Source organism: Sus scrofa, chromosome 4, assembly GCF_000003025.6.
Source record: "Sus scrofa isolate TJ Tabasco breed Duroc chromosome 4, Sscrofa11.1, whole genome shotgun sequence".
Classification (NCBI taxonomy): domain Eukaryota; kingdom Metazoa; phylum Chordata; class Mammalia; order Artiodactyla; family Suidae; genus Sus; species Sus scrofa.
In genome coordinates, this window is record NC_010446.5 from 53,552,108 (window position 1) to 53,565,267 (window position 13,160).

A 13,160-nucleotide genomic window follows, 5' to 3' on the forward strand; every position below is an offset into this window, starting at 1 on the left:
AATTATGAACTCTCTGCCCAAATCTACCCGGAAGCTTCACTTGGCTAAATATGTTTTGTAACTTTCCCTAAAGCACTATTAAATAGGCATCTCTGAATTAATCATTATTTAGTGAAGGGTAAAGTAATGCACAAGGGCTTATGCCTTATTTTCATGATCATTGAAAAGCTATTTTAAAATATCTATATTTAGGAAAATTATCTAATTTCACATTCTATATTAGCTTGTCAATTTATTTATCCATCTGCATTTTTAACTTCCTTGTCTAGTTAACCTCTCATTTTCCTACCAGTTATCCATATATTTGGTAAGGGATTGAGCAATCTATGATTTATATATCTTTTTAGGAATGAGTGTAACAGTACATGAATTTTACTCTTCTATGAAAATAAAATATGAATAAGTAAACACATATATAAATAAATACAACTTTTTTTTGTCACTTAAGTTGAAATAAGAAGCTGCTCCCATTCCATTAATTATGAACCCAACTCCAAAGTCATAAGCACTCTATGAGCTATATCACAGTTTACAATATTTTGTTAGCATTCTCTTTAAATTTGTTTCAGTCACTGTTAACATGCTAGTTATACAAGGATACATAATCCTTTTAAAAAGAAGGAAGCCTCATAGACTCTTTTCATAGGAAGTGTGAATTTTTCCTGAGACCTGTAGACCTAGGGTCCAGCGGCCATCTTCCCCAGTCAAAATTGTCCTCTAAAGTCTTTTTTCCCTATGAGATTCTTCATGCACAAAGGGTTTATGGCATTCATTCCTCAGAATATCTACACATTTTTTGATTATTCTAAATTCTTGCTGCATACTCAAAACCAAATATTTTCAGGGAAGATTCTATATTTAATTTTCCACTAACCTCCCTCTATCATTTCCCAATCTGGGAAATTCAATCTAGTTTGTCTTCAAATCACTTGGAAATCAACATTATCTTTCATCCTGAGAGGAAGTCAGAATGCTCAGGTAAATTAGGTTTTTGTCTAACATAATCATCCTCTTATATGTGTAAACACTAATATATTAATTCATATGTCCATAATGTCTTCTCTGTAGTATGTATGTATGAATGTGTAGGTATATATATATATATATATGTGTTACATATAGCTTTTTATAGAGATTTAATTGGTTTAGATAGAGAAAGAAATAAACCACATCATCAAGAGAGTAAATATACTCTTAGATTATTGCATTATGTGGCAAAGAGATTGAAACAATAAATGATGTGGTTATTAGGAAAAATTGGAGGAGTCATATGGTAATTCTATTTTTAAATTTTGAGAAAATTTCATACCGTTTCCTCATAATCCTAGGTGTAAGATAGGCTACAATAATGTACTGTACAATAAAGGGAATTGAGCTAGTATTCTGTAATAATTGTAAATGAATTGTATCCTTTAAAAATTGTAAAATGTTTAAAACTTTTGAAAACTGTAAAAAAGGCAGAGGAAGATGTTAAATATTACAGTGGAGAGGATGGTTGCTAATTGGAATTTTGTTGATGTTGGTAGCAGTTTATAAAACAGTGACAATTAAAGCAAAACAGTAATACTAAAATTACAACAAAAAGAAAGCAAAAAATAATTTGATACTTAAATTTGAGTTTAGGAAACCACCATACCTGGGAAGCTATATTCACACATATTTAGTAAAATAAATATTGTATGTAAAAGGGATATCAGCAATTGAGGAGTAGTCGTTCCCATCATGGCTCAGCAGGAATGAATCTGACTAGTATTCATGAAAAAGAGGTTCCATCCCTGGTTTTTCTCAGTGAGTTAAGGATCCAGTCTGGCATTGCCATGAGCTGTGGCATAATCACAGATGCACCTTAGATCCTGCCTTGCTGTGGCTGTGGTATAGGCCAGCGGCTACAGCTCTGATTCAACCTCCAGCCTGGATACCTTCACATATCATGATTGCGGCTCTAAAAAGTCCAAAAAAAAAAAAAAAAAAAAAAAGAGAGAGAGAGAAAGTGAGAAAGAATTGAGGAGTAGGATGACTAAATCATTTTGAGTTGGAGAAAAAAAGAAACTTCAAGACCTTTCATTTTTAAACAAAATTTATAAGATTTATATGTGTGTATGTGTTATAAGCCTATTTGTATTGGTGTTCTATTGCTACATAAATAAATCTATCAAAACTTAGCACCTTAGCACAAATTTGCTATCTCACTATTTTTGTAGTTCAGAAGTCTAGGCACAACTTAACTTGATTCTCTGCTCAAGGCCTTGTAGGCTTAAGTCAAGTCTTAGCTAGGTCTTGAGGGTCTTACATAAGCTAATTTGGTTAGCACAGTTCAATCCCTTAGAGCTTTAAAATTCACTTCAGTTTCAATCTTCTTCAGATGAACAGGTGAAAATCTCAATTATTTTTTGAATATCTTCCTTTTAAAGACATCCTACCTGATTAAGTCAGATTATCCAGATGATGTCTCTTTTGATTAACTCCAAATCAAACAATTTGTTATTTTAATCACGTAAGTAAAATCCCATTTGCCATGTAACATAATATAACCATGGAGTGAGACCCATCTTGTTCACAGGTTCTGAATGAATCCAAAGGAAGGAATTATACAAGGTATTTATACGAAAGCAGAATTTGGGAAACATGATGGCCATTTTGGAATTCTGCCTACCCTTGCTTGATTGCCTTTTGTTGCAGACGCTCTTAATCTTCCACCCCCCACATCTTCAGCATTCATGTTTTTCTAGTACCTTCAGATACTGAACTATAGATAGCACTTTTTACTGCCAGGTCTTTAGTTTTATACCCCCTTATTGGGTAGACCAGCAATCCCAGGAGATAGAACTCTCAGTTATTACTCTCAATATAATTTCTATGGCACTCAAATATAAATAATCAATATTTCATATTATCTTGCAGAGTTGTTGAACTCTTAGAGGTTCATAGAGAACTTCTTAGAGGTGTTGAACTCTAGTTGTCCACAGAAATAACATCATTATTAATATTATACCCGGCACATATTTTCTTCTCTTTCCTATCTCATTTTTCCACTCCTCTCATGGGTTTCTTGGAATCATCTCCCAAACAATTCATTTGCAATAAAATTCTGATTCAAGGCTTTCTTCTGTATATAACTCAACCTACTTCAGTGAACTAAGATTTTGTTACGAAGTGCTTGATGGCATTGAAAAATAATCTATATATGTATGTATTTAATATGCTCTGTAGTATATCTGTCTCTACATAATTGTATATAATTATATATGAGTATGTATGTATAAGGTCATGATTTTTCTGAACCAGCATTTTTCTTTATGTGTAAGATTCTTTTTTTTAAATTACTCAATAATTTTTATTACATTTATAGTTGTATAATGATCATCACAATCCAGTTTTATACAATTTCCATCCCACAACTCCAGCACATCCCCCCACCCCCCAAACCGTCTCCTTTGGAAACCATAAGTTTTTCAAAGTCTGTGAGTCAGTATCTGTTCTGCAAAGATACTGTTCTGTCCTTTTTTTCAGATTCCACATATCAGTGATAGCGTTTGATGTTGGTGTCTCATTGTCTGACTGACTTCACTTAGCATGATAGTTTCTAGGTCCATATATGTTGCTAAAAATGCTGGTATTTCATTCCTTTTCATGGCTGAGTAATATTCCATTGTGTATGTACTACTTCTTGATCCACTCGTCTGTCAATGGACATTTAGGTTGTTTCCATGTCTTGCCTATTGCAAATACTGCTGCAATGAACATCTGAGTACATGTGTCTTTGCGAGTCATGGTTTTCTCTGGATAGATGCCCAGTAGTGGGATTGCTGGATCAAATGGTAATTCTATTTTTAGTTTTCTGAGGAATCTCCATACTGTCTTCCACAGTGGATGCACCAGTTTACAATCCCTCCAACAGTGACTAGGGTTCCTTTTTCTCCACACCCTCTCCAGCACTTATTATTTGTAGACTTTTTGATGATGGCCATTCTGGTGTAAGGTGGTACCTCATAGTGGGTTTGATTTGCATTTCTCTAAGAATGAGTGATGTTGGACATCTTTTCGTGTGTTTTTTTGCCATCTGTATGTCTTTTTGGAGAATTGTCTGTTTAGATCTTCTGCCCATTTTTTGATTTTTTTTTTTTTTTTTTGGTATTGAGCTGTAGTAGGTATTTATAAATTTTGGAAATTAATCCTTTGTCAGTTGATTCACTTGCAAAGATTTTCTCCCATTCTGTGGGTTGTCTTTTCGTTTTGTTTAGGGTTTCCTTTGCTGTGCAGAAACTTTTAAATTTAATTAGGTCCCATTAGTTTATTTTTGTTTTACTGTCATTACTCTAAGAGGTGGATCTGAGAAGATATTGCTGTCATTTATGTTGGAGAGTGTTTGGCCTATGTTTTCCTCTAAGAGTTTTATAGTGTCTGGTCTTGTATCTAGGTCTTTAATCCATTTGGAGTTTATTTTTGTATATGGTGTTAAGGCGTGTTCCAATTTCATTCTTTTCCATGTGGCTGTCCAGTTTTCCCAGCACCACTTATTGAATAGGCTGTCTTTTCCCCATTATATGTTCTTCCCTCCTTTGTCATAGATTCTTTGGCTGTAGGTGCGTGGGTTTAATTCTGGGCTTTCTATCCTGTTCCACTGATCTATATGTCAGTCTTCACGACAGTAGCATATGGTTTTGATGATTGTTGCTTTGTAGTATAGTCTGAAGTCCAGGAGCCTGATTCCTCCAGCTCCATTTTTCTTTTTCAGGATGTCTTTGGCTAGTCTGGGTCTTTTGTGCTTCCAAACAAACTTTAAAATATTTTGTTTGAGTTCTGTGAAAAATGTCCTTGGTAATTTGATAGGGATTGCATTGAATGTGTAGATTGCCTTAGGTAGTATAGTCATTTTGATAATATTGACTCTGCCAATCCAACAGCATTTTATGCCTTTCCATCTGTTTGTGTCCTATTTGATTTCTTTCATCAGGGGGTCTTAGAGTTTTCAGAGTACAGGTCTTTTGTCTCTTTTGGTAGGTTTACTCCTAGGTATTTTATTCTTTTGGATACAATGGTAAATGGCATTGCTTCCCTAATTTCTCCTTCTGATCTTTCATTGTTAGTATACAGAAAAGCTGTCAATTTCTGTGTATTAATTTTGTATCCTGCGACTTTGCCAAATTCATGGATGAGCTTTCACAGTTTTCTGGTAGTCTTTAGGATTCTCTAGGTATAGTATCATGTCATCTGCAAATAGTGACAGTTTTACTTCTTCCTTTCCAATTTGGATTCCTTTTATTTCTTTTTCTTCTTTGACTGCTTTGGCTAGAACTTCCAAAACAATGTTAAATAGTTGTGGTAAAAGCAGTCATCCTTCTCTTTTTCCTGATCTCAGCAGTAATTCTTTCAGATTTCACCATTGAGAATGAGGTTAGCCATGAGTTGGTCATATATGGCCTTTATTATGTTGAGGTAGGTTCCTTCTATGCCCACTTTCTGAAGGGTTTTTATTAGAAATATGTGTTGGATTTTTGTCAAAGGCTTTTTCTTCATCTATTGAGAGGATCATATGGTTTTTATTCTTGTTAGTTAATGTGGTGTATTACACTGATTGATTTGTGGATATCAAAGAATCCTTGCATCTCTGGGATAAATCCCACTTGATTGATGTACAATCCTTTTAATGTATTGTTGGATGAGGTTTGCTAGTATTTTGTTGAGGATTTTTGCAACTACGATCATCAGGGAAATTGGCCTATAGATTTCTTTTTTTGTGGTATCTTTGTCTGGTTTTGGTATCAGGGTAATGGTGGCCTCGTAGAATGAGTTTGGGAGTATCCCTTCCTCTGAAATTTTTTGAAATAATTTCAGAAGGAGAGGTGTTAGCTCTTCTCTAAATGTTTGATAGAATTCGCCTGTGAAGCCATCTGATCCTGGACTTTTGTTTGTTGAAAGTTTTTTAATCACCATTTCAATTTCAGTTCTTGTGATGGGTCCATTCATCTTTTCTATTTCATCTTGGTTTAGTCTTGGAAGATTGTACTTTTCTACGAATTTGCCATTTCTTCTAGGTTTTCTGTTTTATTGGCATATAGTTGCATATAGTAATCTCTTATGTTCCTTTGTATTTCTGTGATGTCTGTTATTACTTCTCCTTTTTCATTTCTAATTTTATTGATTTTTCTTCTCTCTTTTTTTCTTGATAAGTCTGGCTAAGTGTTTATCAATTTTGTTGTTCTTTTCAAAGAACCAGCTTTTTGTTTCATTGATCTTTTCTACGGTTTTATTCACTTCTATTTCATTGATTTCTGCTCTGATCTTTATGATTGCTTTCCTTCTACTAACTTTAGGTCTTGTCTGTTCTTCTCTCTTGAGCTGCTTTAGATGTAAAGTTAGCTTGTTTATTTGGGCTTTTTTTTTGTTTCCTGAGGTGGGCTTGTATTGCTATAAACTTTCCTCTTAGAACATCTTTTGCTGCATCCCGTAGGTTTTGGAGTGTTGTCACTTTGTTGTCATTTGCTTTTAGGTATTTTTTAATTTCCTCTTTGATTTCTTCAGTGATCCATTGGTTGTTTAGTCTCCATGTGTTTGTGTTTTTTTGTACTTTTTTTTATTGTTGATTTACAGTTGTATAGCATTGTGATCAAAAAAGATGCTTGATATGATTTCAATTTTCTTAAAGTTACTGAGGTTTGATTTGCAGCCCAGGATGTGATCAATATTAGAGAATGTTCCATGTTCACTTGAGAAGAATGTGTATTCTGTAACTTTTGGATGAAATGTCCTATAAATATCTTTGAAGTCCATCTGGTCTAATGCTTCATTCAGGGCCTGTGTTTCCTTATTGATTTTCTGACTGGATGATCTGTCCACTGCTGTAAGTGGGGTGTTAAAGCCCCCCCATGATTGTGTTATTGTCAATTTGTCTTTTTAAGGTTGTTAACAGTTGCCTTATATATTGTGGCGAACCTAAGTTGGGTGCATAGATATTTAAAATTGTTATACCTTCTTGGATTGATCTTTTGATCATTAGATAGTGACCTTCCTTTTCCCTTAATATATTCTCCATTTTAAGGTCTATTTTGTCTGATATGAGTATTGCTACTCCAGCTTTATTTTGATTCCTGTTTGCCTGGAATATTTTCTTCCATCCTCTCACTTTCAATTTGTCAGTGTCCCTAGAGGTGAAGTGGGTCTTTTGAAGACAACATATATATGGATCCTGTTTTTGTATCCATTCAGCCAGTCTATGTCTTTTGGTTGGGGCATTTAGTCCATTAACATCTAAGGTAATAATTGATATGTATGTTCTTATTGCCATTTTAGTAACTACTTTGGATTTGTTTTTGTTGCTCTTTTTTCTTCCCTTCTTTTTTTGTTCTTTCTCTTCTGGTTTGCTGACTATCTTTAGTGTTGTATTTGAGTTGATTTTTTCTCATTTGTTTGTGTATCAATTGTAGATTTTCAGTTTGCAGTTTCTCTGATGTTTTGATATGAGTCTATACATATATGAGGATGTTTTAAGTTGTTGGTCTCTTAATTGCAAGTGCATCTCCAGTTTCCTGCATTCCTACCCTCCTCTTCTCATGAATTCTGATTTTGATGCATAATTGTACATGGATGATTTTGTATCTTTACTGTATATATACCTTTACTGATGAGCCTTGTCGTTTGTGGTATTTTTGTTTCCTGCTGCAGCCTTTACTTTTCTGCCTAGAGTGGTTCCTCTAGTATTTGTTGTAAAGCTGATTTAGTGTTGCTGAATTCTCTTAGCTTTTGCTTATCAGTGAAGCTTTTGATTTCTCCTTAAAATCTGAATGAAATTCTTGTTGGATAAAGTAATCTTGGTTGGAGGCTTTTTTCCTTTCATCACATTGAGTATATGATGCCACTCCCTTCTGGCCTGCAGAGTTTCTGCTGAAAAATTAGCCAATAACTTTATCAGGGTTCCCTTGTAAGTCATTTGTTTCTTTTCCCTATCTACTTTCAAGATTTTCTCTTTGTCTTTAATTTTTATCATAATATGTGTCTTGGGGTATTCCTCCTTGGGTTTATTTTATATGGTACTCATTGTGCATCCTGGATTTTAGTGAGTGGTTCCTTTCCATGTTAGGGAAGTTTTCGGCTATTATTTCTTGGAATATTTTTTCCGTCCCCTTCTCTCTCTTCTCCTTCTGGCACCCCTATAATACAGATGTTGGTGCATTTAATTTTTTCCCAGAGTTCTCTGAGACTCTCTTCATTTGTTTTCAATCTTTTTTCTCTTCTGTTCTGCATCTATAATTTCCACTAATCTGTCCTCCACCTCAATTATTCATTCTTCTGCCTCCTGTATTCTGCTGTTGGCTCCTTCTAATGAATTTTTTATTTCATTTATTGTATTTTGCATCTCTTCTTGTTTAAGTTTTATATCTTGTATCTCTTTGGTCAGTATTTCCTGTAAGTTATCCATCTTTGCCTCCAGTTTATTTCCAATGTCTTGTATCATCTTCATCATCAACAGTCTATATTCTTTTTCCTAGAGACTGAGAATCTCCTGATCACTTAGCTGTTTTCCTGCTTTTGTTGTTTGTTTGTTTGTTTCTCCTTCATCTGAGTTATAGTTCTCCATTTTTTCATTTTTATAGGATTTTGGTGTGTTGACCTTTTTACAGATAATAGAGTTGTGGCCTCTCTTACTTCAGGCATCTGCCACCCTTGTGGCTGAAGTTGGTATAGGGGCTTGCTCTTGGCTTCCTGATGGGAGGGACTGATGCCTGCCCATTGGTAGGTGGAGCTGATTCCTATCCCTCTCATGGGTGGGGCTTTGTCTCTGGATGGGATTAGAGGCAGCTGTGTGCCTGGGGGCACTTTAGGCAGCCTATTTACTGACAAGCAGGGCTGTCATCCCACCTAGATTGTTGTTTGCCCTGGGGGATCTCAGCACTGATGGGTGGGGCCAGATTTTCCCACAATGGCCACCTCCAGAGAAAGGCATGCTGCTGAATATCCCTGAGAGCTTTGCTTCCAATGCCCTTCCCCCACAACAAGCCACATTCACCCCAGGTGGTCCTCCAAGAACTGCAGTCAGGTTCGACCCAGATTCCTATGGAGACTTTGCTTTGCCCTTTGTGCATGTGAAATTCTGTGTGCATCTATTAAGAATGGTGTCTCCATTTCCCCCAGACCCATGGAGCTCCTGTGCACAAGCCCCACTGGCCTTCAATGCCAGATTCTCTGGGTGCTCTTTCTCCCAGTGCCAGATCCCCACACATGGGAGTTTAATGTGGGGCTCAGAATTCTCACTCCTGTAGGTGAGTCTCTGTGAATCAGTTAGTTTCCAGTCTGTGGGGCTTCCCATGGGGGAGGTATGGGTTTGCTTATATCATGTAATCACCTCTCCTACCTGTGGATGTGGCCCTCTCTTTGTCTTCTGAAGTAGGATATCTTTTTGAAAGTTTCTGGTCCATTTTGTTGAAGATTGCACATTATTTGGTTGTAAATTTTGTTTTTTTGGGGTAGAGAAGTTGAACTCCAGTCCTATTCTGCTATCTTAATCCCATCTATGTGTAAGTTTCTATACATTTGTTTTATATTATTTTATTTTGCTTTTTAGAGCTGCACCCATGGTAAGGAAGTTCCCAGGCTAGGGGTCGAATCAGAGCTGTAGCTGCATCTGTGAACTATACCATAGCTCGTGGCAATGCGGGATTCTTAACCCACTAAGTGGGACTGGGGAGAGAACTCACATCCTCATGTATAGTAGTCGGGTTCATTTCTGCTCAGCTGTGATGGTAACTCCCTATAACATTAATTCTTTTTTTTTTTTTTTTTTGACTTTTTGCCTTTTGTAGGGCTGCACCCATGGCAAATTCTTAATCAAACATTTTATCTGATTTGATTATCAATATAACTTAGTCATCAAAATAAATACTCAAGCTATTTATTGAAAGTCTACACTAAACCAATATCCCCATCATATTAAATTAGTACCTCACTTTTCAATATTTTAATAAGCAGCACATAATGATATTAACCAAAATGTCCTTTCACATATAAATATTTTATTTTACACTTTTTTTCCTATCTTCATCTTCTTCTCCTTCTAGGTTTGAATTTTACTGTATCTATGTACTATTGATTCTGCATTTATATTTCCTTCAATAAATACATCAATTCTTATATTTCCCTATCACATATATTTCCCTCTTACAAAAATATATTGATTTTCATTACTTCTTAGCATCATCTATAAACTAGGATGATAAATTTATCCCTTTTGTTCCCCAGATATTGGAAATGATCTAGGAATCATCTTCCTGGTGATTAAAGAATTGCCTAGATAGACATGCTATATGAAATAGTCATAATATTAATTGTATTTATAAATAAATTGATTACAAATTAATACTAAGTATAGTTTTAATGGATATAAATTAATAATATTCATTATTTTCATATATTTATCAAAATATATGAGCATCCATAAAGTGGAAGACACCAAACACTGCATATTTTTCAGTTACAAGAACAATAAGGAAATCTATATAAGATTTCATTGATTAGAATTGCTTTTGTATATATCATGTAGAACACTTTCTTATATTATGCTCTAAAGTTGCAAAAAAAGAGCTAAAGTATCTCAGCTAAAAATATTGAATATTTGATAAAGTTTTGTTATTTAATATAAGAATACATTGTCATGCTTTTGGACTTTTTCCAGTTTCACTTCCTAAGAACAAAATTTGGACAAGAGAATCTTACTACTCACTTTTTCACAATTTGAGTAAAATTAGGTTAAGACAAATATTTATGTAAAGTACCATTAGATAATAAAATTTAATCACAATGCTACTTTTAAAATACCATTTAGTAGTTCACAGTACCAGTAGTATTGTTAATGCATGTTTTCTACAATCTACATATTCAATATAGATATATAAAATTATGAATATGCTATGAGTTTATGCACAGTTATTACAATATGTTAAATTTAACTTGATATTTATAAAGAAACAATTACCATTTAAAATTTCCATGTTTGCATAATTTTGAAGACATTGTTTCTGTTTCTATGATACATCTTAAGTTCATTTAACTTTTTTAAATCAAGATTTATAAATTCTCATAACCCAGGAAATAGGCTGATCATTGTATATTTCCTATTAGACATGTTTTATATAAAGTGGAAAAAGCACTCAATCTATATGTGTTGTGCAATTTTTAACTCCTTTTTAGAACACAGATTTTGTTTTTACTGTTCTTATTGTTTTCTAATTTATCTTGCCTAATTTTGTGTTTCTCTTTTAATAACCCATTTGAAGTTTTATTGATGTATGATGTACACAAAGTGCAGAAATTTTTAGTGTAGAGCTTGAAGAATTTTCAAACAATGAACATAATTGTGTAATAAGTATACAGACCAAGAAAGAGATTTTTAAACAAGTGCCAGAACTCCTTTGTACCAGTCACTTTCCACCAAGGATAACTACTGTCTTGACTTCTAGCTGATATATTAATTCTGCGTATTTTTGAAGATACCATGTAAAGGGACATACAGTGCATCTGCTTGGCTTCTTTCACTTTATATCATATTGTTGCATGTATTGTAGTTAACTCAATTACTTTGCCATTTACTGTCTAATTTTATGAATACACCACACTTTCTTTATCTAATCTACTATTGATGGCTATTTTGCTACTTTACTTTTTTTTTTTTTAAGATCTAGTATGAATAATGTTATGTAAAAATTCTTACACATGTATTTGGTATAGGATAAATGTACTCTCAGGTTTATTATATATTGCCAATTTTCCAAAGTGGTTGCACTAATTTAAACTTATCTCAGTAGTAAGTGAGAGCTTGACTTGCACCACATACTTGAAAACACCTAATAATTACTATCTTTCATATTTGCAGTCCTGGTGGGTTTGTGTTTATATTACACTAGGTTTTAATTTGCACTTCCTTAGTGCTTCATTAAATAGTTTTTCCTTTTTTTCATTTTTAATGACATTGATTTTTTTTCTTTCTAGCAATACAAGCAATACACGCTCACTGTTGATAACTATATATACATAAAAGTATAAATTAAAAATTAACAATCACCAAGATCCCTACTTCCCCAGAAATAACTATCACATATAGCAAGCATTTTGATAAATTGCCAGTGGAGTGTTTTTCATATGCTTCTTAGCCATTTGGATATCTTCTTTGGTGAAGCATTCTTGGAAGACTTTTTGTAAAACTGACAAATTGATTCTAAAATTAATATACACATTCAAGTGGTTATATAAATCAAAGCCAACCCTCAAAAACTGAGAAATAAAGAGAAAGAAAAAGAAAGGAAAGTAAATAAAGAAAAATAATTTTTAAAAGAACAAATGTAGAGACTAAAACACACTATAAGCTATAATAACTAAGATAATGTTTTATTGCTAGAAAATAGTTATACAGAACAATATTACACAGCAGAGTGTTCAGAAATACCAACCTTCTATTGCCACCTAATCTATTACAAAATCTCACTATGGAATACTGAGGAAAGAATGATTTTTTTTAATTAAATGGTACTTCTTCAGTTGAGCATCAATATTAAACAATAAATTTTAGCTTCTAAACCACAAAAATATACTGATATCCACTCCAGACAGGTGTATCTCTAACAATAAAAATTAAAATAATAAAATTTGTAGAAGACAACTTTAATGATTTTTCAAAAATTTGCAAAAGGCAATGATTGCTTAAACAGTGCACCATAGAGGAAAAAAAGAGTTCAAGCTATTTTAAAAGCAAAAACTTTCATTTATCAAAACACATCATTGATAGTTTAAAAATAGAAAACATCACAGTAGGAAGGAGAATGTACTTGGGATATGTTTCAGAGCATTCATATGAAGACTATATCATGAACTCCTATTAATAAATAAAAAGCAGACGATCCAATGGAATATTGGCTACTATATATTTAAAAATTTTAGAACCATTTTTGTTGTTTTATAAAATTATTGCTTAAATCTCAAAGCTGTTGGCAGTATATTCACCCATTTTTTAAGGAACTAATAAAATTTTACCTGTCTATGTGAAACAAATTTCAGAAAAAAATTTGGATTGCCCTAAAACCTTGTATACTTTCCTTTATGAAATATTATTTAATTTCCTTTGAGTCATAATGTGACTCATAATTCATATGTGAAGCTCTTGAAGTTTAAACCAT